The sequence below is a fragment of the Durio zibethinus genome, chromosome 8, assembly GCF_047325235.1.
Source record: "Durio zibethinus cultivar Kanyao isolate XHJ-2024 chromosome 8, ASM4732523v1, whole genome shotgun sequence".
Taxonomy (NCBI): Eukaryota; Viridiplantae; Streptophyta; class Magnoliopsida; order Malvales; family Malvaceae; genus Durio; species Durio zibethinus.
In genome coordinates this window covers 27,478,892-27,501,335 of record NC_143169.1, presented here as the reverse complement: position 1 = coordinate 27,501,335, position 22,444 = coordinate 27,478,892, and the positions used below count along the sequence as shown (strand labels likewise).

At 41.9% G+C, this 22,444-nt stretch overlaps 1 pseudogene; it reads right to left on the bottom strand.

The window, feature by feature from the left end:
* Positions 1-9,076: 9,076 nt before the first annotated feature.
* Positions 9,077-10,575, bottom strand: LOC149517783 (25S ribosomal RNA; annotated as a pseudogene).
* Positions 10,576-22,444: the final 11,869 nt, after the last annotated feature.

The window sequence follows — 22,444 nt, the reverse complement described above, 5'->3', positions numbered from 1 at the left end:
ATCCTTGACTTGCTAATATCATTCTAAGCACCAAGCCTTCTAGAAGCTTCCAAATCTAATATTCCTAGGTCTGTGTTCAGGCATGCCCATACTTGTGCTTGATCGTGCGCCTGTAGCTCAATCACCAATGTTCCTACTTGGGTCTGACTAGGTGCCTTTGTATTGCTCACCAATGTCCACCCCTAGGCTTGGCTTAATCTTGCCAAACTTAAACACCTTCTCTAAGCCTCTAGAGTCTTGATCACTACCTACCCTATTGTTCTAGGCTAGTTCCTTAAGACCTAGATCTCTAATGCACCTCAAGGCCTGGTCCCCTTAGTTGTCAGACTTTGTCACTCAAACTAGAACTATCACTCGATTCGAAGAGTACCCTAGGGCCTAGACCAGCTTATGAATGATGACACATGCACCAAGGGTCATTTGGTGTCAATGGTCATCAAGCATGTGTATATGTCATGGTCTGTAGGCTGGTTGTCATGGGCCATGCTTTGCTTAGATTGAAACTACACTTTTGTGTAGCATTAAGACTACTTTTAGTTGAGGTTAGCCTTTCTCAAGTCTATTTCTCCTTGGACAGATCCTTTTTATCCTTTAAGCCATATACTCATGAGACCTTCTTAGCTCAAACCCGTAAAGTCACATGCAACATTCTCAAACTCAATAGGGAGGAACCCAACTCCCATCATCATAAACAACCTATGATTCTTAGGGTGGCCTAAAGCACCCATCTTTACCCACAAGCATTAAGGTTCTGAGCATCGACCCACCTAGCTCATAAGGGTGCACAACCCCAGTTCTTATGATATTATCTCATTCTAACATGGTAAGAACTTAACACCTTGCTTGCTCACATCATACATAAGCTCTTTTGCCTTGAACCTAAAAGCACAACACAAATGCTAGTTAGTAGCCAGCCCGAAGCCACACTATCTCATTCCACAAAGCTCATATCTCAAGGCTTTAATGCTTAGCCTTATTCTAGGCTACCCATATGCATGATAGACTCTTGACATGATGCCTACCCAATCTTGTGAAACTTGGGTGTGCTACCCTAGTCGTAGCACACCTTTACCAATTGACCACAAGGGTCTAGCAACGTGCCTACCTACTAGCCCGCTCATCCCTTAAGCTCAATGGTGCCCTTCCTATGCAAACACCATCTGATGATCCTTAGTTGCTCATCGAATTGGCTCAAGGAAGGGAAACCAAGGGTCATAGCAAACGTTAGTGTCTAAACTCATGGTTCAACACAAAGGCATGATACGAGGCCCGTTGGCCCTAACCATCCTTAGGTTTATCGTAACCTTAGAGGCACTATGCCATGCTCATGACCCAATGGTGCCTACCCACCTAGGCATCACATGTGCCCAGGAGTAGCTCACTTTCGACTAGCAAGGTCCTTGCATACCCCTTACCTAAGGGGTGGTGTAAAGCTGACACCAGTTATCCCCCTAAAAAGAGCATAAGAGATTTCCCAACCATTTTACTAGGAACTATAAGATTATTTGAAATGGGGACACTTTTTTCCCCAACCATCTTAGAGCCTTTCTTTAACCAACTCAGGGCCCAGTGACATGTCTCTTCACCACCATAATTCTTAGATTTCACTCGTTGATCCACGAATACATTTGTGGTTGCCTATGCATGACTTCAACTGACAGCACCCAATAGGTTACCTGGCTTTAGGGATCCCACCCATTGGCTCACACTTACCTTGCATCTTGGGGTCGGTGCTCACACTAGTTACACATACTATCAGCAACATGTTCTTAGGCTTACACTGCCCATGCATAGCTCTAGGACCACAGTCCTATCCATAAGGCCTTGTCCATTGCTTAGCTCAAGGTCAGCCATGGTAGGATCAAAGCACACTAAAGGTTAACCATGACACTTTCCCTCACTTACTTCATCGATGTCCTTATCGATGACCACACCCAACTCTCTTGTTGCATACAGTTGACATTTTCTTATATGTCTCTCACTTGTTCCCATAATGATTAGGTTAAGATCCCTTCACATGAGGCACTACCCACAGTACTCTTTGATTGTCAATGTAGATGGGTCTTATCCTAGCTCTTATGCTCCTCTGTGCTATCTCCACATATGACTACTAAACTCAAACTATTGCTCAACAAGTGCTACTACACTACTTCACCCATGATCACATCATGTTGCAACCTTGAGGCACCTCATTGATCAGGACCCTTAGTCAAATGAATGACCACTTATTTCATCACACATTGGTATGCCTTACTGGACATGACCCATCACACCAACTGTACACCTATGACACCAACTTTTTGATATTCCCTCTAGACATGGCACTTAAGTCAACTGCCCTCATACGTCACCACCCATAATAGACCCTAGCTTAGTGGCATTCAAACACTTTGATCATCTCATAACTTGGGTCCTTTTGACCCCTCTAAGGTTACCTCTTTAGGTGTGGCCCTCTAGCCAACCACCCTCATAGTGGCACCTTATTGCTTGCTATCTCAAACTTAAACTCAATGCTCAGATATCTTATAGGCTTTACTGTCTTGGCACAGCCCGACCATAAATCACAAGTCTCTCCCACTTTTAGTTGAACTCAGCTCAACTTTGCATGTAACCATGTCTGCATGATGGTTCCACAACTCATCTGCCTTGACTCTGGCATATCTCAGAGGGGAACTTAAAGCCCTCATAAAGCTAAAAGATTCATTAATGCACTTGATGACTCTGTTTACTAGTTGTTCAATCCCATTAGGCAACATTTACTTAAAAAGGTTCTGTATTTGGCTCAATCAATTGGCTCGATTCTGCCTTGCTCAAACTCATCTAGTTCGCTGACCAAATCCTACTTGAACACCAATACCATCAACTTATTCAACTCAATCAGTCCTTTAACCCACATTACTCAAGGCCTTGTCAATTGGCCAATTCTTGCTTACTCATTTCATTGAACTACACATTGTTTTGGTCTATTGACCACTGTTCTAGTCCACTGGCCACCACATCTCATAAAGCCTTCTCTTTCAGCCAACATAAAGCATGGTCCACTGATCTACACACTCTTGTGATCCTCTAACCACAAGAACTCATGGTTTGCTAACCATTACAAAATCAAGGCTTTCATCATCACCTAACTCAAACTTTTTTGCCTTTGTAGAATGGCTCTATGCTTGGATCCAAATGCTCAGCTTGTACCCCTATTAGGGCACCTGCACGACACAAAAAGTGCACATGTTAGTAACTGATCTCAATATGCATGACTCATATCCCTCAAAATAAAACTCATTCGACCCACATGGCTTTACTCAAACACCATTTCAAGATATAGTCCCCTTTTTCATATTTCAGTCTCAACATAGTTTTTCCATCCAAACAAGCCAACACCTCTTGTTAGGTAAAGCTAGACTCCCATGCCCTTTCACTTAACATCCAATAGCCTCTTCGATGGCCTTTCACTTAGGTGATGTTTTCCCATTTATCACCTCGATGGCTTATTCTTAAGCCCACATTTCCATGATATTGCAATCTCACCTCAATAGCTCTATTTGAGCTTAGCACCACCTCAAGTTCTCATTATCATGCCCACACTTGGGCCATTTTAATCCCACCACTAAGTCATACTAGGCTTTAATACCAAAATGTCATGGGCCATGCATTCCTTAGATCAAAACTATGCATCCGTGTGGCACCAAGACTACTTCTAGTCAAGGACAGCCTTTCTCGAGTCCATTTCTCCATAGATAGATCATTTTCAATCCTTCAATTTGCATACTCATGAGCCCTTCTTGGGTCAAATCTTGTAGGGTTACATGTAACATTATCAAACTCAATAGGGAGGAACCTAACTCCCATTAGCATAATCAACCTATAATTCTTAAGGTGGCCCCGAGCACCCATCTCTACTCGTAAGTATCAAGGTCCCGAACACTAACCTGCCTAGCTCTTAAGGATGTATAACCCTGGTTCTCATAATATTATCTCATTTTGGCATGGTGAGAACCCAACACCATGCTTGCTCACATCGTACACAAGCTCTCATGCCTTGAACCTATAGGCATAACATAGATGTTGGTTAGTAGCCAGATTAGAGCCACACTTGGCTCATCTTGTCCCATGAAACTCACATCTCAGGGCCTCAACTCTTAGCCTCATTTTAGGCTAGCTACATGCATGATAGACACTTAACATGATGCCCATCTCACCTTGAGGAACTTGGGTGTGCTACCCCAACTGTAGCACACCACTACTAATTGGCCATAAAGGTCTAGCAAAGTGCCCGCCTACTAGCCACTCATCCTTTAAGGATGATTTGCCCCTCCTACACAAACATCATCTCATGACCCTTGGTTACTCATCAAACTAGCTCGATGAAGGGAAACTGAAATGCATATTGAATGTTAGCATTCAAACCCAATGGTTCAACACAAAGGAGCATGACCAAAGAGGCCATTGTGCCACACTCATGACCCAATGATGCCTGCCCACCTAGACACCACATGTGCCTACAAATAGCTCACTTTAGAGTAGTCAGGTCCTTGCCTACCCACTAGCCAAAGGGGTGGTGGGGAGTTGACACCAGTCATCCCTTATAAAAAGTGTAAAAGATTTCCCAACCATTTTACTAAGAACTATAAGACTATCTAAAATGGGGATGCTATTCTTTCTAACCATCTCAGACCTTTCTTCAACCAATTTAAGGCTCGATGACTTGCCTCTTAGCCACCATAATTCTCATATTTCACTCATTGCTCCACTAACCCACTCAAGGGTGCCTGCACATGACTTCGACCAACAACACTTGATTGGCTACCTAGCTCAAAGGTGCTCGCCCGTTGGATCACACTTATTCATGCATCTTGCAGCTTAAGGCTCACACCACCCATACACACTATCAGTAACATGTTCCTAGCCTTACACTATCCATGCACAGCTCTAGGACCATTATCATAACCATAAGGCCTTATTCGCTGCTTGGCTCAAAGTTAGTCTTGGCAAGATCGAGGCACACTAGGGCTTGACCATGACACTAGTCTAAACCTAAAGGTTCCCTCCTAGTTAAAGAGTAGTTCTAGTTCTAGTGGATAAGGTCTGATAGCCAGAGGGACCAAGCCTTGAGGCCTATTGAAGGCCCAAGTCATAGGAAACTAGCATAAAATAGTGGTACAGGCAGTGAGCAAGACTCTAGAGGCTTAGGCACAGTGTTCAAGTTTGGTAAAATTTAGTTGGGCCTAGGTACAAGCACTGCTAAACATAGTTTTAGAAGATCAGATTTGAAGGCTTCTAAAAGGCCCAATACTACAGCACAATCTTTGACAAGCTAGAATTATGTTGAGCACTTAAGTTTTGTAGGCTAACTTAGCCAGATAGAGTCAATGCCCTATCCAAGTTAGCATAAAGTTTGGCTTAAGGCTAGAGCCTATGATATATGCATCGAGCATCATTTTGTGTTAATGATGGTCGAAAGGTAGATAAGTGCCTTGGGTGGGAGGGTCACAGTACACATTCTTAACTAAGTACCACAGTTATGGGCCAAGAGCTTAAGCATAGCTACTGTGTAACCTTAAGTAAGAAACTACCATCCGTATGCCTAAGTCAGCCTTTTCCCTGACTCTAAACTATACACTTTTACTGTACACTCCATTGGCTTTCTAGGAACTTGGTAGAAATCTAGGTAGGAGAGTTAAAGCAATTGTAACTTCTATTTACATTATGTTATATACAATTACGTAATGCCTAAGTCTATGACTTGGTTCTTCTTACTTGTGTAGCTTTTAACTTATCACTAATGTAAGGGAGGGCTCTTATTTACACTTGAGCCTCTTTACTATATATAGCCCTTATTGATCTAAGTGTGTGGCACTCATAGGCCTTTTAGACCCTTTTTTAATCCCTAGACACTTCCTAGGTTAGCTAAGGCCTTTACAGAATCTAGCTTGTTCCAAGCTCCCCGTGCAACCTTGAGTTTGGAAGAGTCTAGGCACTCCTGGTGAGTGCCTATGCCTAGTGAGTTCCAAAACCTTCCTCATATGGTCATTGCTCTATATCTAGCTAAGGCCTTCTAGAGCCTTCTTCGCTTAGATGCTATAATACCTACTACTATTCCTATGCTAGGCTCTTATGGAACCATTAGTGCCCTCGCACCTAGCTAGCCTCCAGTCTTCTCCAAACTCTTCTACACCCATATGCCTAGCCTATCTCTAGGTTAATCAAGAGCCTTTTATGCCTATTTGCTCATGTCACTCTTTTGAGGTGTTCCAGATCCTTCCAACAAGCAATCCCCATTCTCAGCACTAGGCTACTCACCTTACCATGCTTTCATACTTTTTCCTTGGCCCTATTCCACCAACTTGGTCCTTGTATATGCCTTTAAAACTTTGGTCTCGATCCTTCCAAGTCCTTCACTAGCACTAAATCAAATAAGCTATGTCTCTGGACCTATTTGGCTTAGGACTTATGCATGGATCTATAACATTTTCCCCTAGTTGTTCTAGCAATGCCTTCATTTTTAAGGGATGTCATTTATTCACCATACGTGCTTGCTAGATTGATGTCCCACTCTTGTTTTGATGGTCTTTGGCACATAATGGTTCTCGATACACCTTTGTAGTCATCCCATGTTTTAGTCATGATCCTAAGCAGTTACTATGAAACCAGTGCTTGTTAAAGCAAGTAGTGCCTTAGTTTGTGATATGCCATTACCCTTTCCTTACACTCAATAAGCCCTTCAGGGTATGCAGTGCTCACTGGTGTAGGACATGCAATGCTCACATCTAGGCCATTACTCTTTCTTTGATAAACCATCTATCTCTAGGGCAGGTGGCTCTTGGTAGCCACACTTACCTTACCCTCATCAGGAGCTTGAAAGATCCCCTTTTCTTAGCTCAGCTACCATCGTGACTCTTACCATTGGACTCTCTCAAAGTCATCATAATGGCTCTGAGCTTCTTCCACTATGAGTGTTCCTTGGTTTTATGTGGTCTTGAGCATAAAAAGTAGTTAAAGGATATGGTCACCAATACCTTTGAACCTTTAGTCCTTACCTTCCTATGCTATGGTTCTTCATTTGCTTACTCTTCCTTTGAGGTATTGCTACTCTTGTCTCCTTCACACAAGCCCCTACCACTAGGCTTAGCCTTTACCTTCGAGCTATGTAGACTTAGGGTATTCAGCCTCAACCACTGACTCAGCAATGGCAATACTTCTACTTCAAATCTTGTACCCTACCACTTCATTCATCTCTAACCTATGGCTTTTACCCTTTTTTGAACTTCTCCTATATGGAGTCTATCATTCATATACAATCCTTAGTGCCCATAAACTGAGTTTCATGGATGATAATCATCTTTTTAACTAGCCTTTCTTCCCTTGCATATGGGTGGGTGGCCCTCATACACATTACCTATGCATTCAACCATAAACATGAAGCTTGAATTAAAGATCTTTTCATATCATTAGGAGCACTCAGGCATCCATGTGTGGTATTCTTCGCATCAACAACTAGTAATGATCACACTATGCAACCCCACTATAAGTCAATAGCACAATTGGTACACTAGCATGCAAGTTGCTCACACAACCTAAACTGACATCAACATTGGTTATAATGAAGGTTTTGATGTCCCTATGGTCGAACCTACTTTGATACCAATTGTCATGGGTTAGTAGCTTAAGCCTAACTACCATGTGGCCTTATGCAGGAACTACCATCCATATGCCTAAGTCAGCCTTTTCCCTAACTTTGTGCTGAGCCCTTTTGCCATGGACTCTATTGGCTTCTTAAGAGTTTGGGACAAAGTTAAGAAAGAAAGTTAAAGCAATTGTAACTTCTATTTACTTAATGCTATAGACAACTGCTCAATGCCAAAGTCTATGACTTGGCTATTCTTATTGTGTAGCTTTTAACATTTCACTAATGAAAGGGAGGGCCCTTATTAATACTTGAGCCTCCCAAACACATATGGCCCTTACTGATCTAAGTGAGTGGCCCTCATAAGCCTTCTAGCCCCTTCCATGCCCTAGACACTTCTTAGGTCAGCTAAGGCCTTTGTAGTGTCCAACCTGTTCTAAGCTCTCCACTAAATGTCAGGTCTAAAAGAGTTTAACCACTCTCGTTAAGTGCCCACACCTAGCGGGTTCCAAAACTTTCCTCATCTAGTCACTGTTCTACATGCAACTAGGGCCTTCTAGAGCTTTTGAGAGCTATAACGCCTATTACTATTCTTATACTAAGCCCTTTTGGAACCTTTAGTGCCTGGGCACCTAGCTAGTCTCCAAGCTTCTCTAGACTCTTTTACACTCACACTCCTAGCCTATCTTTAGGGTAATCTTGAGCCTTCTATGTCTATGTACCTACGCCATTCTTTTAGGGTGTTTTAAAGCTTTCCAATGAGTAGTTTTCATTCTCGGCACTAGGTTGCTAACTTGGCCATGCTCTCACACCTTAGCCTAGGCCCTACTCTCCACACTTAGGCCTCGTATGTGCATTTAGGACCTTGGTCTCAATCTTTCCTAATGCTTCGCCTGCACCAACTCTAACAACCTACATCTCTCAACCTACTTGATTAGGACTTGTGCATGAACTGCGACACTAGCATCTACCAAATAGGTGTTTAAGGCAACAACCTACACCAATGGCCTACTTATACTGATGGTGGTCTAGGCAAGTTTCCTCACCCAATGCCAACATCAAGTAATGGCATCCAAGGCAACATCCTATACTAAGGGGCCAACATTTGCTAATAGTGTCTGAGGTAACAATAGGCCAGCATTTGTAGATGATGTTGGATGCAATTGTTGCACCAACCAAGGCCTATATGCTGTTGGTAATGTTTGATGCAACAACCTATACTAGGGGCCAATGTGTGCTAATAAAGTTTATTGCAAGTGCCCATACCAAAGGTGGGCCTATCCTTGTAACAAATACTAAAGGTATTTGGTTGTTGTTTATTTGACTGATTGAGGGAGGGATGTCATCAATCGATTGAATCAATTGTAATAGAGAAAACTATTTATCCCCAACCTTAGAGGGGTATGGGGTAAAAAAATGAAGTGAAGAGACTTTGGTGGCTATAAAAGGAGGGATGAATTGAAGTGACAAAAGGCTAAATTTTAGTAGATCATGGTAGCAAGGCCACTCTCCCACTTACAATACCCCGTCACATATTTAAGTCATCTATAAAGGATCTACGTACCACTCGATGGGAATTGAGCTCCAAAGATGCCTATGTAGCTTGTCCACCATAAGAGCTACACCTATGACACATGCCTTTGGGGGCCATAGGCCTTTATTATGGGTTGACAACAAGGTGATGGATGTGTGCATCACTTCTAGCTTGAATTATGACTTAAAGGTGTTCAGTCATAATCTAGCACATGGTAGCTTCATGCTGCTAGCTTTTCAACCAAGCATGATGACCAATTATGCAAATCAATGATTTTTCTCGTACTAGGTTGAATTACTATTATGATGCTACCATCAGCAGTGTAAGACTAACCTATCTCATGATGGTGTAAAACTAACTCACAATCCCTATTGGTGGGTGAACAATCCAACACTTGGTGAATTCTGCTTCAAAATGATAGAAAGAGCCAACATCGAAGGATCAAAAAGCAATGTCACTATGAATGCTTGGTTGCCACAAGCCAGTTATCTTATGGTAACTTTTTTGACATCTCTAGCTTCAAATTTTAAAGGTCTAAAGGATTGATAGGCCATGCTTTCATGGTTTTGTATTCATACTAGAACTTAATATCAAACGAGCTTTTACCCTTTTGTTTGACATGAGATTTTTGTTCTCATTGAGATCATTTTTGGACACCTGTGTTATCTTTTAACCGATGTGCTACCATAGCCAAACTCTCCACTAGACAATGTTTCCACCTAGATTGATCGATTGAGGCTAGCTTTGGGCCAAAAAAAGGGATCTTGCCCTGCCTCTAATTCATGGAATAAGTAAAATAACATTAAAAGTAATGGTATTTCAATTTTGCCCAATGGTTCCTATCATCCTACATCTCTAAAGTCATTTCACAAAGTCAAACTACAGTTAAGCTAATCTGGGTCTTTCTTTCTTATTAATTTTGTTGAGCCCATTCCCTTGGCTATGGCTTCACTAGATAGTAGATAGGGACAGTGGGAATCTTATTAATCCAGTCATGCATGTTAGTAAGATGATAAGGCATTTGGCTACCTTCAGAGAGTCATAGTTACTCCTACTATTTACCTATGCTTTGTTGAATCTTTTCACTTTAGCATTTAGTGCACTGGATAAAAATCACATTGCATGAGTATCTACAAAGACCATCACTATGATTTGTTTTATTAAATAGTTAGATTCCCCTTGTCCATTCCAATGTTAAGTTAACTGTTCATTACCTGAGGAAAGCCCCCAATGGAGCCATTCCTAGTTTATCCTTAGACTAGCATGTACTGATTCACTCTCATTGTGGGAGTGGCTTAAGCAATGTATAGACAATCGACAATTTTGAGACTAGGACCCCTGTGCCTAACCCTCAAAGCCAATCTTTTTGTCAAGGTTATGGATCCATTTTGCTAACATCCCTTACCTATATTGTTCCATCAACTAGAGGCTATTCACCTTGGAGACCATATGTGGTTATGAATATGATGAGCATGGACAACACTTGATCCTCTAGATTTTCAAAGGCCATCGGGGGCATACTGGACACCATGTGACATACAATGCTCTTCTAGCCACTAGACCCTACCTCCAATTAAGCCATTTTTAAGTTAGGGAGGTTGTTAAATAGAAAAGATAACTCTTTCTAAAGCCTCCCAATGTCTCAAACTCCCTAATCTTACTGTCAGTCATCGCATCTTGGTTTAGGAATTTTCACTTGATTACTTTTTGAAGCTTATGCTAGACACACTATCGAACAAGCTTCCCCTATCTCTTAGGATCGACTAACCCATGTGCAAGTGTTATTTACATGGAACCCTTCCCTCCTTCAACCTTTAAAGATTTCATTTGAATAATTACTACTACCACCAAGATTTGCACTAATGGTTAGTTCACCTAACTCACTCCCCTTTAGTGGTTGGAAAGGACTATGAGGTAGCCAAATACCTGAGACACTTGGCAAGACCTAGCCTATGACCATAGCTTTTGTTTGCACCACCCTAGGGAGCTACTACCCTATTTAGGGACTTCCTCCAAGTTTTGGGGTAGCATCAGCCATAGGTAAAGGCTTGAGCTCAGTATAGCTAAGACACATTTTTGTGTGCATGCTAGCCTATCAAGGCCATGGGTGCCTATAGGTCACTGAAGCAACAAGTCACCAAACAGCATAACCAAAAGGCATACACAACGTAGATTTTTCTATAGGGATGTTTCCATGGAAATACATAATGATAGGCCTATCACGTACACCTACTACCTTTATGGAGGGGAGAAGGGGACTTGAACAACCATCCCCTGAAGAGCATGAAAGATTTTACATATATAGTAGTAGTAAACATTAACGTGTCTAAAATAGGGACACTATTTTCAAATAGTCATATCCTACACTAAGAGTTCATAGGTGTCAATAGTGGTCGAGGCATATGCCCACACTAAGGCCAAGCATGTGCTAATGGTATTTAAGACAAGTGCTCATAGAAAGGGCTAGCATATCCCAATAGTGTTCGAGGTAACTGCTTGCACCAAAGGCCATCTTTTATTGATGTTGAATGAGGTAGATGCCTACACCAAGGGCCAGCATGTGTCAATGGTTATTGAGGCATATGCCCATACCAAAGGCTAGCTTATGCCGATAGTGGTTGAGGTAAGTGCCTATACCAAAGACTAGCTTATGCCAATGATGGTCGAAACATGTGCCTGAACCATACGCCAGCATGTGCCAATGATGGTAGAGGCATGTGCCTACACAATGCACTAGCATGTGCCCACACCATGCACTAACATATGCCATTGATGGTTGAGGCCTTAGTTGAAGTTTGATTATGGGCCATGATGCATATGCTGGCTTGAGCATGTTCTAGTGCTACATTTTTTAGCTTAGGGCACCATCACCAAAGCATCACTGGAGAACATAACTAATGGCATTAGGGGTTTTGATGATTTAGTGTGGGGGGTCGAGGGGTGTGTGCATAAGATTGCAATAGCTACTGGCCCTTGGCCTTTATATTGGCCCCTTATACCCCAAGGAACCTCAACAACTCACTCTCCCTTAAAGCATAAGAGCTTTTAGAGGTTTGCAGCCAGTAGCCATTCAAGTGTCTAAAATAGGTACATTTTTTTTCAAATGGCCACAAAATGTTCTACACTTTAATTTTTTAGTTGAATTTTTTTATGGATGCCAACAAAATACAAGGATCATGTATACCAAATTTGGAGCAAAAACTCCTTTTAAACAAATTTCAAAAAATCTTGAATCATAAAAAATTTTAAAGATTATGAAAAATAAAAAATGAGTCATCTTGCAATGAAACTTCACATAAAGGCTTAGGGGACCTTTATATGAATTTACAAGCCATAAAAATGACATTAGCTTGGGGTAAAAATATGAAGATGTGCCTAAACCTACCTACTACCCGATCAAGATGTGCATGGTGTGTGGCTCAGCATTTGTTAATGGTGTTTAAGGGAACTACCCACACAAGGGCTAGCATATGCTGATGGTGGTTGAAATATGTGCCAAGACAAAAGGCAAACAAGTCTTGATGGTGGTTGAGGCATTTGCATGTATCACAAGCTTCAGTCTTAAGCCTTGCAATCATGTGGCCTTAGGCGGGAAACTACCATCCATATATGCCTAAGTCAACCTTTAACCAGGCTGAGTGAGTGTGTCTTTCACCAAGGACTAGTCAGACCCTAAAGATAATTAAACACTATAGCACACTAAAAAGGCACTGGTGAAAGAATATAAGATCCTTTCTATTGCTTGAATAATGTGGCATATGTATAAATGTGCTTGAAGAGCTTTATTGGTTCATAAGTTCACTAGCTCACGAGTTGGTCCTACGGGGTAGGGGTACCCCTATCTATACTTGAACCCCCATTGCCTATGTGGTCACTAAAGAGCCAAGTTTGTGACTTTTATATACATTTTAGAGGGTTCCAAGGCCCTTAGACACATGTAAGATCAATTAGGAATTTTCTAGAAAGGAGTTGGTTTTAGACACTCTATGGTGCACTAGGTTTAGAAGGTTCCAAGCTCTCTTGGAAAGTGCCTATGCCTCAAGCCTTCCAAAAGCTTCCCTACTTGGTGCTAAAGTAATGATACCTATTTTCATATTTGGCTATTCTAGAAGGTTTTGCACCCATGCATCTAACCTGTGTCTAGGCTTATTTAGAGCCTTTGTACCTATAGTGCCTACACCATCTTTCTGGGGCTTTTTAGAAGCTTCTCCTAAATGGTCCTTAGGCTCAACAACAAGTAATTCACATACAGACTTATTCTTATAGATTGGTGCTTCATCAATGGTTTAGCCTCTACACATTGATGCTCAAACCTTGGTCCTGATAGTGCTGATGTAGGGTGTGACATTCTCGTTTATCTATTCTGTTAATGCTTTCATCATGTCTTCTTCATGAAACTTGTCAATCTGATCTTAGAACTATCACAATGCCTTAGCTAGCTCCTAGCTTATCTCACTATCCAACTGGCCTCTCCATTGTACTAAGTACTCATGCTTAGGCATGTGTTGCTTCACAATTGGCTAAGTTATGCTCAACCTTTCAATCATACGGGGCCTTAATGCCTACTGGTGCTCTCTTTGATTAGCTTTAAGAAGGATTATCCAAGTCATTGTGCTTGGGCTTAAGTATACTTACATCAAACCCTAAATGTACCATAAACCTCGGAGGAAGCTCAAGCTTGTATGCATCCTTGCCTATTCACTTTAGAACTTTGGAAAGACCTTTCTACCTATAAGTAAGCCTCTTCTACATTCCTAGATACCATAGCACCAAGTGTAGCTTGACTAGTTCCAAGTCCATTACTTGATACTACATGTCCCATCACTTTCGATCATCCTACTTCTTTAATCACTTTGCTACCTTATCTAGACACACTTAGGCTTGATCCACTTATTCTTGCCATGCCCTACCAAATTTGTAAGTGGTTGGGTTCGATCTTATGTACCCTGAGGCAATAGCACTAGATGTACATGGCTATTATTTGATCATAATCTCAAAAGGACTTTGATTCATAGCCTCGTTTCACTAAAAATTGTATGAGAATTGAGCTATATCCAACAGGTTAGGCCAGTCTCGTTGGGAGGCATTAACATAGTGCTAGAGGTACACTTTTAATAAGGCATTAACCTTCTCAATTTGCCCATCCATTTGAGGGTGCACAATGGTGGAAAACCTCAAGTCTGACCCTAGGAGCCTGACCAATTCACTTTAGAACTTGCCCATAAATTGACCATCTCGATCACTAATGATGGATTGAGGAACACCCAATAGTTGACTAGGTTCTTAAAGAACAATAGGGTTACTTCCTCCACTGGGCACTCTTTAGTTGTTAGAATGAAGGTTCCATTCTTGGAGAACCAATCCACCACTAGAAAGATGCTACCACACAAATCTAGCTTAGGTAGTCCAATAATGAAGTCTATGGAGACATTTTTCCATGGGTGCTTAAGAACCAATAGTGGTTCTAAGAGGTTGGTGGGGGACTTTTGTCATATCTTGTCTTCTTGGTACATAAGACAAGTTCTGACATATGCCTCCACATTGTCCTTTATCCTAGGTCAATAGTATCGATCTTCAACAAGGGCTAAGGTGCAGTGCACACCTGGATGGCCTATTCATCATGAGTCATGACACTCTTTTAAGACTTCTTTTCATAGCTTGTTGAATTATGGGAAAAAAAGTTAGTTTTTCATGGTGTAGCGTAGATCACTTTCAAGCTAAAATTATCTAGTCTTCACTTGTTTCATGTACTCGATCAAGGTTTAGGTTGTGGGGTCTTCGGTCAACCTCTTTTTGATATATGCCACCAAAAAACCTTCTGGCCTATTGATTGCTACTAGTTCAACCTTCTAGCTAAGTGCATCAGCCATGACATTGGCCTTTCCTGGCTTGTACTCATGGTAAAATCAAACTCAGCTAGGAAGTCTTGTAAACGTGCTTGTTTGAGAGTAAGCTTTTCTTTATTTTAAAAGCAGTTGGTCACTATATTGTAGGTTATCACCATGAACTTACTTCCCAACAAGTAATGCCTCCATGTGCATAAACGATGCACCATGATAATCGTCTCTTTCTTTTAGACCATATATTAATGTTTAGTCTCATTGAGTATTCTACTCTCGAAGGCAATTGTGTGCCGGTCTTACATCAACACACCTCCAATAACAAAGTTGGATGCATTAGTGTGTACCTTATATGGCTTGGTGTGATAGCTTACTTTAAGTGATCGAAGGCCTCTTGGCTCTCGAGACTCTATTCCTAAACTTGTCCTTTCTTGTGTATGTCAATCAAGGGTGCTATAATGGATTAATACCCATTTATGAAGTATTGATAGCAACTTGTTGGACCAAGGAATGACTGTAACTCTATGACCTTGGTTAGCAACTTCCACTATTGGATTGCATGGACTTTGTCATCATTCATCCAAATCCAGCCATTTTCCATAATATGGCCTAAAAATGAGACCTCATACTAGGTGAATGTACATTTTCCTTCTTTACATATAGTTTATTTGTACTTGGAACACCTACCACAAGTGATCCACATGCTCTTCGAGTGTTCAGCTATAGATAACAATATAATCAAGGTATACAACAATAAATTGGTCAAGGAAAGGTTGTAGTACCTTGTTCATTAGCATGCAAAATGTCATGAGTGCATTCATCAAACTGAAAAGGCATGACTAGGAACTCATATTTGTGGCTTCTATTCATTAACTTCGACTATCCTTACTTGATAGTATCCTAATTTTAGATCTAGCTTGATCAACCATTATGCTTCTTCTAGCTAGTTAAATAAGTCAGCAATGAAGGGAATGGCATACTTGTTTTTCATTGTAAGCTTGTTAAGCACCCGGTAGTTGATGCACATTCATAAAGACCTATGTGCTTCTACTAAAATAGGACTAGTACACCATATGAAGCTTTAAAGGGCTTGATGAACCTTGCATCTAGAAGCTCTTTGAGTTATTTTTTTAGCTCTTCTAGCTTTGAAGGTGACATCCTATATGGGGCTTAGGCTAGTAGCTTGGCATCAAGAACTAGCTTGATCTTGTGGTCTACCTCTCACTTAAGTGGTAGACTCTTGGCAGTTCTATAGGTATTACATCCTTGAATGACTTAAACACCTTTAGCACCTCTAAGGCGATGTTGTCTTTTCACATACCCTTGGCAAGCTAGATGGGTGATAGTACCTTGGTTCTAGTCCCTTACTCTAATTTCACTAAGATAATGCATTGGCATCGATGGTCAAAGATGCAAATGTAGTTGGCGAAGGGAACAAGGAGTGTATTGATCCTATCAAGGAAATCTAAATCAATAATAAAATCAGAGTCATCAAGAGGGTTTACCTTGATGGATTCCTTATTTTTCCATGCACCAAGTTGTAACGTGACTCCTTGTGCTAACCCATGATCAAAACCTCTTTGAAGTTAATGGTCTTAATCCATCTAGCTCTTTTATTAACCTTAAGCCCCAGTCTTTTTGCCACTTTTTCAAACATGAAGAGATTAGATGCACCTATGTCTACTAGGGCATTCAAGCGCTTGCCCATAACTGATATTTTGGTGAACATGAGCCATTTTCTCTTGTGCCCCTTATTTGCCAAGATAGAACTTAGCATGATCAAACCAAGCTTCAGTCCCTCATTCTTGAGTTACTCCTCATACCCCTTAACAATGGCCACGAGTTTGGCTCTATTGGGATAGTCTTTGGTTCAGTATTGACCATCACAAAGAAAATAGGTCATGGGTCCATCCTTGGTCATTGGTTATTTATCTTTCTTCTTGTCTCACTCACCTTTGCCTTTGCTTTTGCCCTTGGGCATGGAAAACTTAGACTTGTCCTCTTTCTTGAATTTCACGAAAGATTCGATGGCTGTCATGGCTTAGGCAAGGTCTTGGATACCCATCTTCCTTAGCTCTTACTTAGCACATGGCTTAAGCCCATCCATAATGTGAAAAGGGCCTTATCCTCCCCATGGTTGGGCAATTGAGGCATGAGTTTTGAAAACTCTCAAACATAGTCCCACACTTTTCCACATTGGGTAAGCCACTATAGCTGGGTACATGCCTTTTCCACAGCCTATTATGGGTAAAACTATTGCTTAAACTCCTTTTGGTGCTCTTCCCATGTTTCAATGGTAACAACCCTATGCTTGGCCTCCTTGGACCAATGACACCACTATAAAAATGTGATATCTACAAGATACATAAAGGTAGTGGTTACCTTAGTAGCATCTTCCTTGATGCCCATTGCATGCAAATACTACTTCATGCCTTATAAAATGTTATCAATGTCCTTTGCAAACCATGTGCCCTTAAACTTGTTTGACTTAGGAACTTTCACCCTAGTCCTAGGAGCTATTATGAGTATGCCTCCGTTATGGCTACCTCACATGTGGAGAGCCTCTTCTTGAGCTACTCCATCTCTTTCCTCATGGCCTTGACTAGGGCCTCTAGGGTAGAGTTCTTATGGGTGAGGCTTTTAATCTCTTTAAAAAGAGTTTGCCTTAACTCTTCCATGATCTCCTTTCTAGCTAAGACTAATTCCTCCATTTGGTCTTTGTGCTTGTCTTGTATTTCAACCACGACTAACTCCACCTTGGCTAATTAAACATTAGAGGCTGGGATCATGTCCTTACTAGTACCTTTCATGCCTTTCCTAATAGTGTGTGTCTTATGAGCCTTTTGCCCCTTAGCATGTTGGTGGCTTATCTTGGAAGTAGACATTGTCTTAGATCAAGATCACAAACCAAACTGTGCTCTAATACCAATTGTCATAGGCTTTGATCTTAAGCCTTGTAACCATGTGGCCTTAGGCAAAAACTACCATCCACATATGCCTAAGTTAACCTTTAATCGGGTTGAAAGAGTGTGCCATTCACCAAGGACTAGTTAGACCCTAAAGACAATCAAACACCATGGCACACTAAGAAGGCACTAGTGAAAGAACCCAAGAACCTTTCTATCATGTAACAATGTGGCTTATGTACAAATGTGCTTGAAAAGCTTTTTTGGTTCACAAGTTCACTAGCTCATGAGTTGGTTCTATAGGGAAATGGGCCACCTCTATTTATACTTGATCCCCAATGGCTTATGTGATCACTAAGGAGCCAAGTGTGTGAATCTTATATACATTTTAAAGGGTTCCAAGGCCTCTAGACACATACAAGGTCAGTTATGGAATTTTTAAAAAGGAGCTAGCTCTAAACATTTTGTGGCACACCAGGTCTAGAAGGTTCTAAACTCTCTCGTAGAGTGCCTATGCCTCAGACCTTCCAAAAGCTTCCCTACTTGGTGCTATAGTAACCATACCAAATTTTGTATCTAGCTCTTCTAAAAAGTTTTGCACCCATACACCTGACCTATGTCCAAGCTTATCTAGAGCCTTTACACTTATAGTGCCCGCACCATCTTTTTTAGGCTTTCAAAAAGCTTCCCTTAAATGGTCCTCAAGCTCAGCATTAGGTAACTCTCGTAGGAACTTACTCTCATGGACTGGTGCTTGAGCGATGGTCTGGCCTTCACGCATCGGTGCTAGGGCCTTGGTCTAAATAGTGCTTATGTAGGGTGTAACACATGCACTAATGGTGGTCAAGGCATGTTCTTGTGTCACAGTCTACAAGTTATCCAAGCCAAAGGTTCTTTCTGAGTCAAAGAGCAATTCCAGTTCTAGTGCAATAGGGTTTGACAGCCAGGAGGACCAAGCCTTGAGGTATACGCTTAGGTCATGGGAAACTAGCATAGAATAATGGTATAGGCAATGATCAAGGCTCCAGAGGTTCAGGCATGGTATTCAGGTTTGGCAAAATTGAGTCAAACCTAAGTGCGAGTGTTGGTAAGTGATGTGTGGGCACACAGTTAGACCCAGGTAAGGGCACTGATGATCAAGGCATGGGTGCAGGTCAGACCTAGGTGCAAGCATGCCTAAACATAGTCTTAGGCAAATAAGATTTAGGGCTTTTAGAAGGCCTAATATTGTAGCACAATCTTTGATAAGCTAGAATTATGCTGAGCATTTTAGTTTCATAGGCTGACTCAGGCACACAAAGTCAATTCCCTGTCTAAGGCCACATGAAGTTTGGCATAAGATCGAGCCTGCCACACATGCACCAAGCATCATTTTGTGTCTATGGCACTCTAAGGGCAAACAAGTACCTTAGGAGGGATAAAAGAGTGGTGCAAGGGTTAGGTACCTAAGTCGCACCAAGTGCCAACATTTGGCAATAGTGTCAAGGTAACAACCCCCATCAAGGGCCAACGTGGCCAATGGTGGTTGACATGTGGGTCAAAACCAAGGGCCGACATGTCCCGATGATGGTTGAGGTATGTGCATGCAATGAGGGTCATTGGGTGCCAATGATGGTCGAGGAATGCGTATATGTCATGGTTTGCAAACTGGTCTAGGCCTAAGGGTTCTCTCTAGGTCAAGAAGCAATTCCAATTCTAGTGGGATAGGGTTTGACAGCCAGGGGGACTAGGCCTTGTGGTATACTAAAGGCCCAAGTCATTGGGAACTAGCCCAAAATAGTGGTATAAGGATTGATCAAGACTCCAAAGGCTTAGGCACGATGTTAAGGTATGGGAAAATTTGGCCAGGCCTAAGTACAAGCATTGGTTAGTGCTTATATGAATTTACAAGATAAAAAATGGCATTAGCTTGGTAGAAATATGAATATGTACCTGAACCCACCTACCGATCGATCACGGTGCACATGGTGTTGACTTGAGCCGAGGATACTTGCATGTACCATGCAACCTAATATGTGTTGATCGTGTTTGTGGGAATTGCTCGCATAAAGGGCCAACATGTGCGAATGGTGGTTGACACATAGGCCGAGACCAAGGGCCAACATGTCTCGATGGTGGTTGAGGCATGTGCATGCACTGAGGGTCATTGGGTGCCAATAGTGGTGAAGGAATGTGCATGTGTCATGGTTTGCAAGCTGGTCTAGGCTTGAAGGTTCTTTTTAAGTTGAGAAATAGCTCTAATTCTAGTGGGATAAGGTCTGACAGCCAAGAAGACTAGGCCTTGAAGCCTACTAGATGCCTAGGTCATGAAAAATTAACCAAAAATGAGGCTATGGGCTATGATCAAGACTCCAAAAGCTCAGGCATAGTATTCATGTTTGACAAAATTGAGCCAAGCCTAGGTGTGGGCACTGGTGATGCTTATATGAGTTTACAAGCGATAAAATAGCATTGGCATGGCAAAAATATGAAAATGTGCCTAAACCACCTGTTGCACAGCCATAGTGTGTATGGTTCACAACCTAGGCCCAGGATACCCATGCATGGTGCATAGCCTAGCATATGCTGATGGTGTTCGAGGGGACTACCGGTACAAAGGGTCAGCATGTGCCAATGGTGATCGAAGCATATGCTAAGACCAAAGCTAACATGTCCTAATGGTAGTTGAGGCATGTGCATATGTCACAATCCATAAGATGGTCCAAGCCTAAGGGTTCTTTTCAAGCTGAGGAACAGTTCCAGTTCTAGTAGGATAGGGTCCAATAGCCCAAGAGACAAGGCCTTGAGGCCTAGGTCACAAAGAGCTAGTTGAGAATAGTGGTATGGGCAGTGATCAAGACTCTAGTGGCTTAGGCACAGTGTTCATGTTTATTCAAATTAAACCAGTCCCAGATTTAGGCATTAATAAGTGCTTACAAGCCATAAAAATGGCATTAGCATGGTAGAAATATGAAAATGTGCATGAACCCACCTATTGCTCAATTATGGTGTGCATGGTGCATGGCTCAAGCCTAGGATACCTACATGTGGTGCATAGCCCTGCATGTGCTAATGGTGGTCAAAGCATGTGCCAAGACCAAGGGTGAACATGTCCTAATAGTGGTTGAGGCATGCACATGTGTCATAGTTCGCAAGCTGGTCTAGCCTAAAGGTTATCTTCAAGTTGAGCAGTTCTAGTTTTAGTGGGACAAGGTTCGGTAGCCAGACGACCAAGTCTTAAGGCCTACAAGAGGTGTAGGTTGCAGTGAACTAGCCCAAAATAGTGGTATGGGTAGTGATTAAGACTCTAGAGGCTCATACATGGCATTCTTATTTGGCAGAATTGAGCCAAGCCTAGGTGTGGGCATTGGTGAGTGTTGATATGAATTTACAGGCCATAAAAATGTTATTGGTACAGTAAAAATATAAAGATGTGCCTGAACCCACCTACCACCTAGTCGTGGTGCACATAGTGCATAGTCTAGGCCCAAGACACCAACACGTGGTGTACATGGTCAAAGCATGTGCCGAGACCAAGGGCCAACATCTCCTAATAGTGGTCAAGGCATGTGCATGTGTCACAGTTCGTAAGCTAGTCCAGGCCTAAGGGTTTTCTCCAACTCAAGGAGTAGTTCAATTTCTATCAACATAGGGTCCAACAACCAAAATGACTAGGCCTTGAGGCCTACTAAAGGCCCAAGTCATAGGGAACTAACCTAGAATAGTGGCATGGGTAGTGATCAAGACTCCAGAGGCTCAGGCATGGTGTTCATGTTTAGCAGAATTGAGCCAGGCCTAGGTGTGAATGTTGGTGAGAGCTTATATGAATTTACAAGCAATAAAAATGACATTGGCATGACAAAAATATGAAGATGCTTCTAAACCCACCTACTACCCGATCATGGTGCACTTGTTGCATGGCCCAAGCCCAAGATACCTACATGTAGTGTATAATGTAGCATGTGTTATTGGTGCTCAAGAAAATTTTCCACACAAAAGGCTAGCATGTGCTAATGGTGGTCAAAGCATTTACTAAAACCAAGGGCTAACTTATCCAGTGGTGGTTGAGTCATGTGCATGTGTCATGGTCTACAAGGTAGTCTAGGTCCAAGGGTTCTTTTTGAGTAGAGGAGCAATCCTTATTCTTATGGGACATGGTCTAATAGACATGGAAACCAAGCCTTGAGGCTTAATGAGGCCTAAGTCACAAGGAACTAGCGTAGAACAATGGTATGGGTAGTGTTCAAGACTCTATAGGCTTAGGCACAGTGTTCATGTTTGGCAAAATTGAGCTAGGCCTAAATGTGGTTACTGGTGAGTGCTTATATGAATTTACAAGCCATAAAAATGGCATTGGCATAGTAGAAATATGAAGATGTGCTTGAACACAGCTACTACTTGATCATGGTATGAAAGGTACATGGCTTGGGTCCAGGATACTCGCACATGGTACACAGCCCAACATGTGCTGATGGTGGTCAAAACATGTGCCAAGACCAATGGCCAACATGTACCAATGGTGGTCGAGGTCTGTGCATGTGTCACAATCTACAAGCTGGTCCAA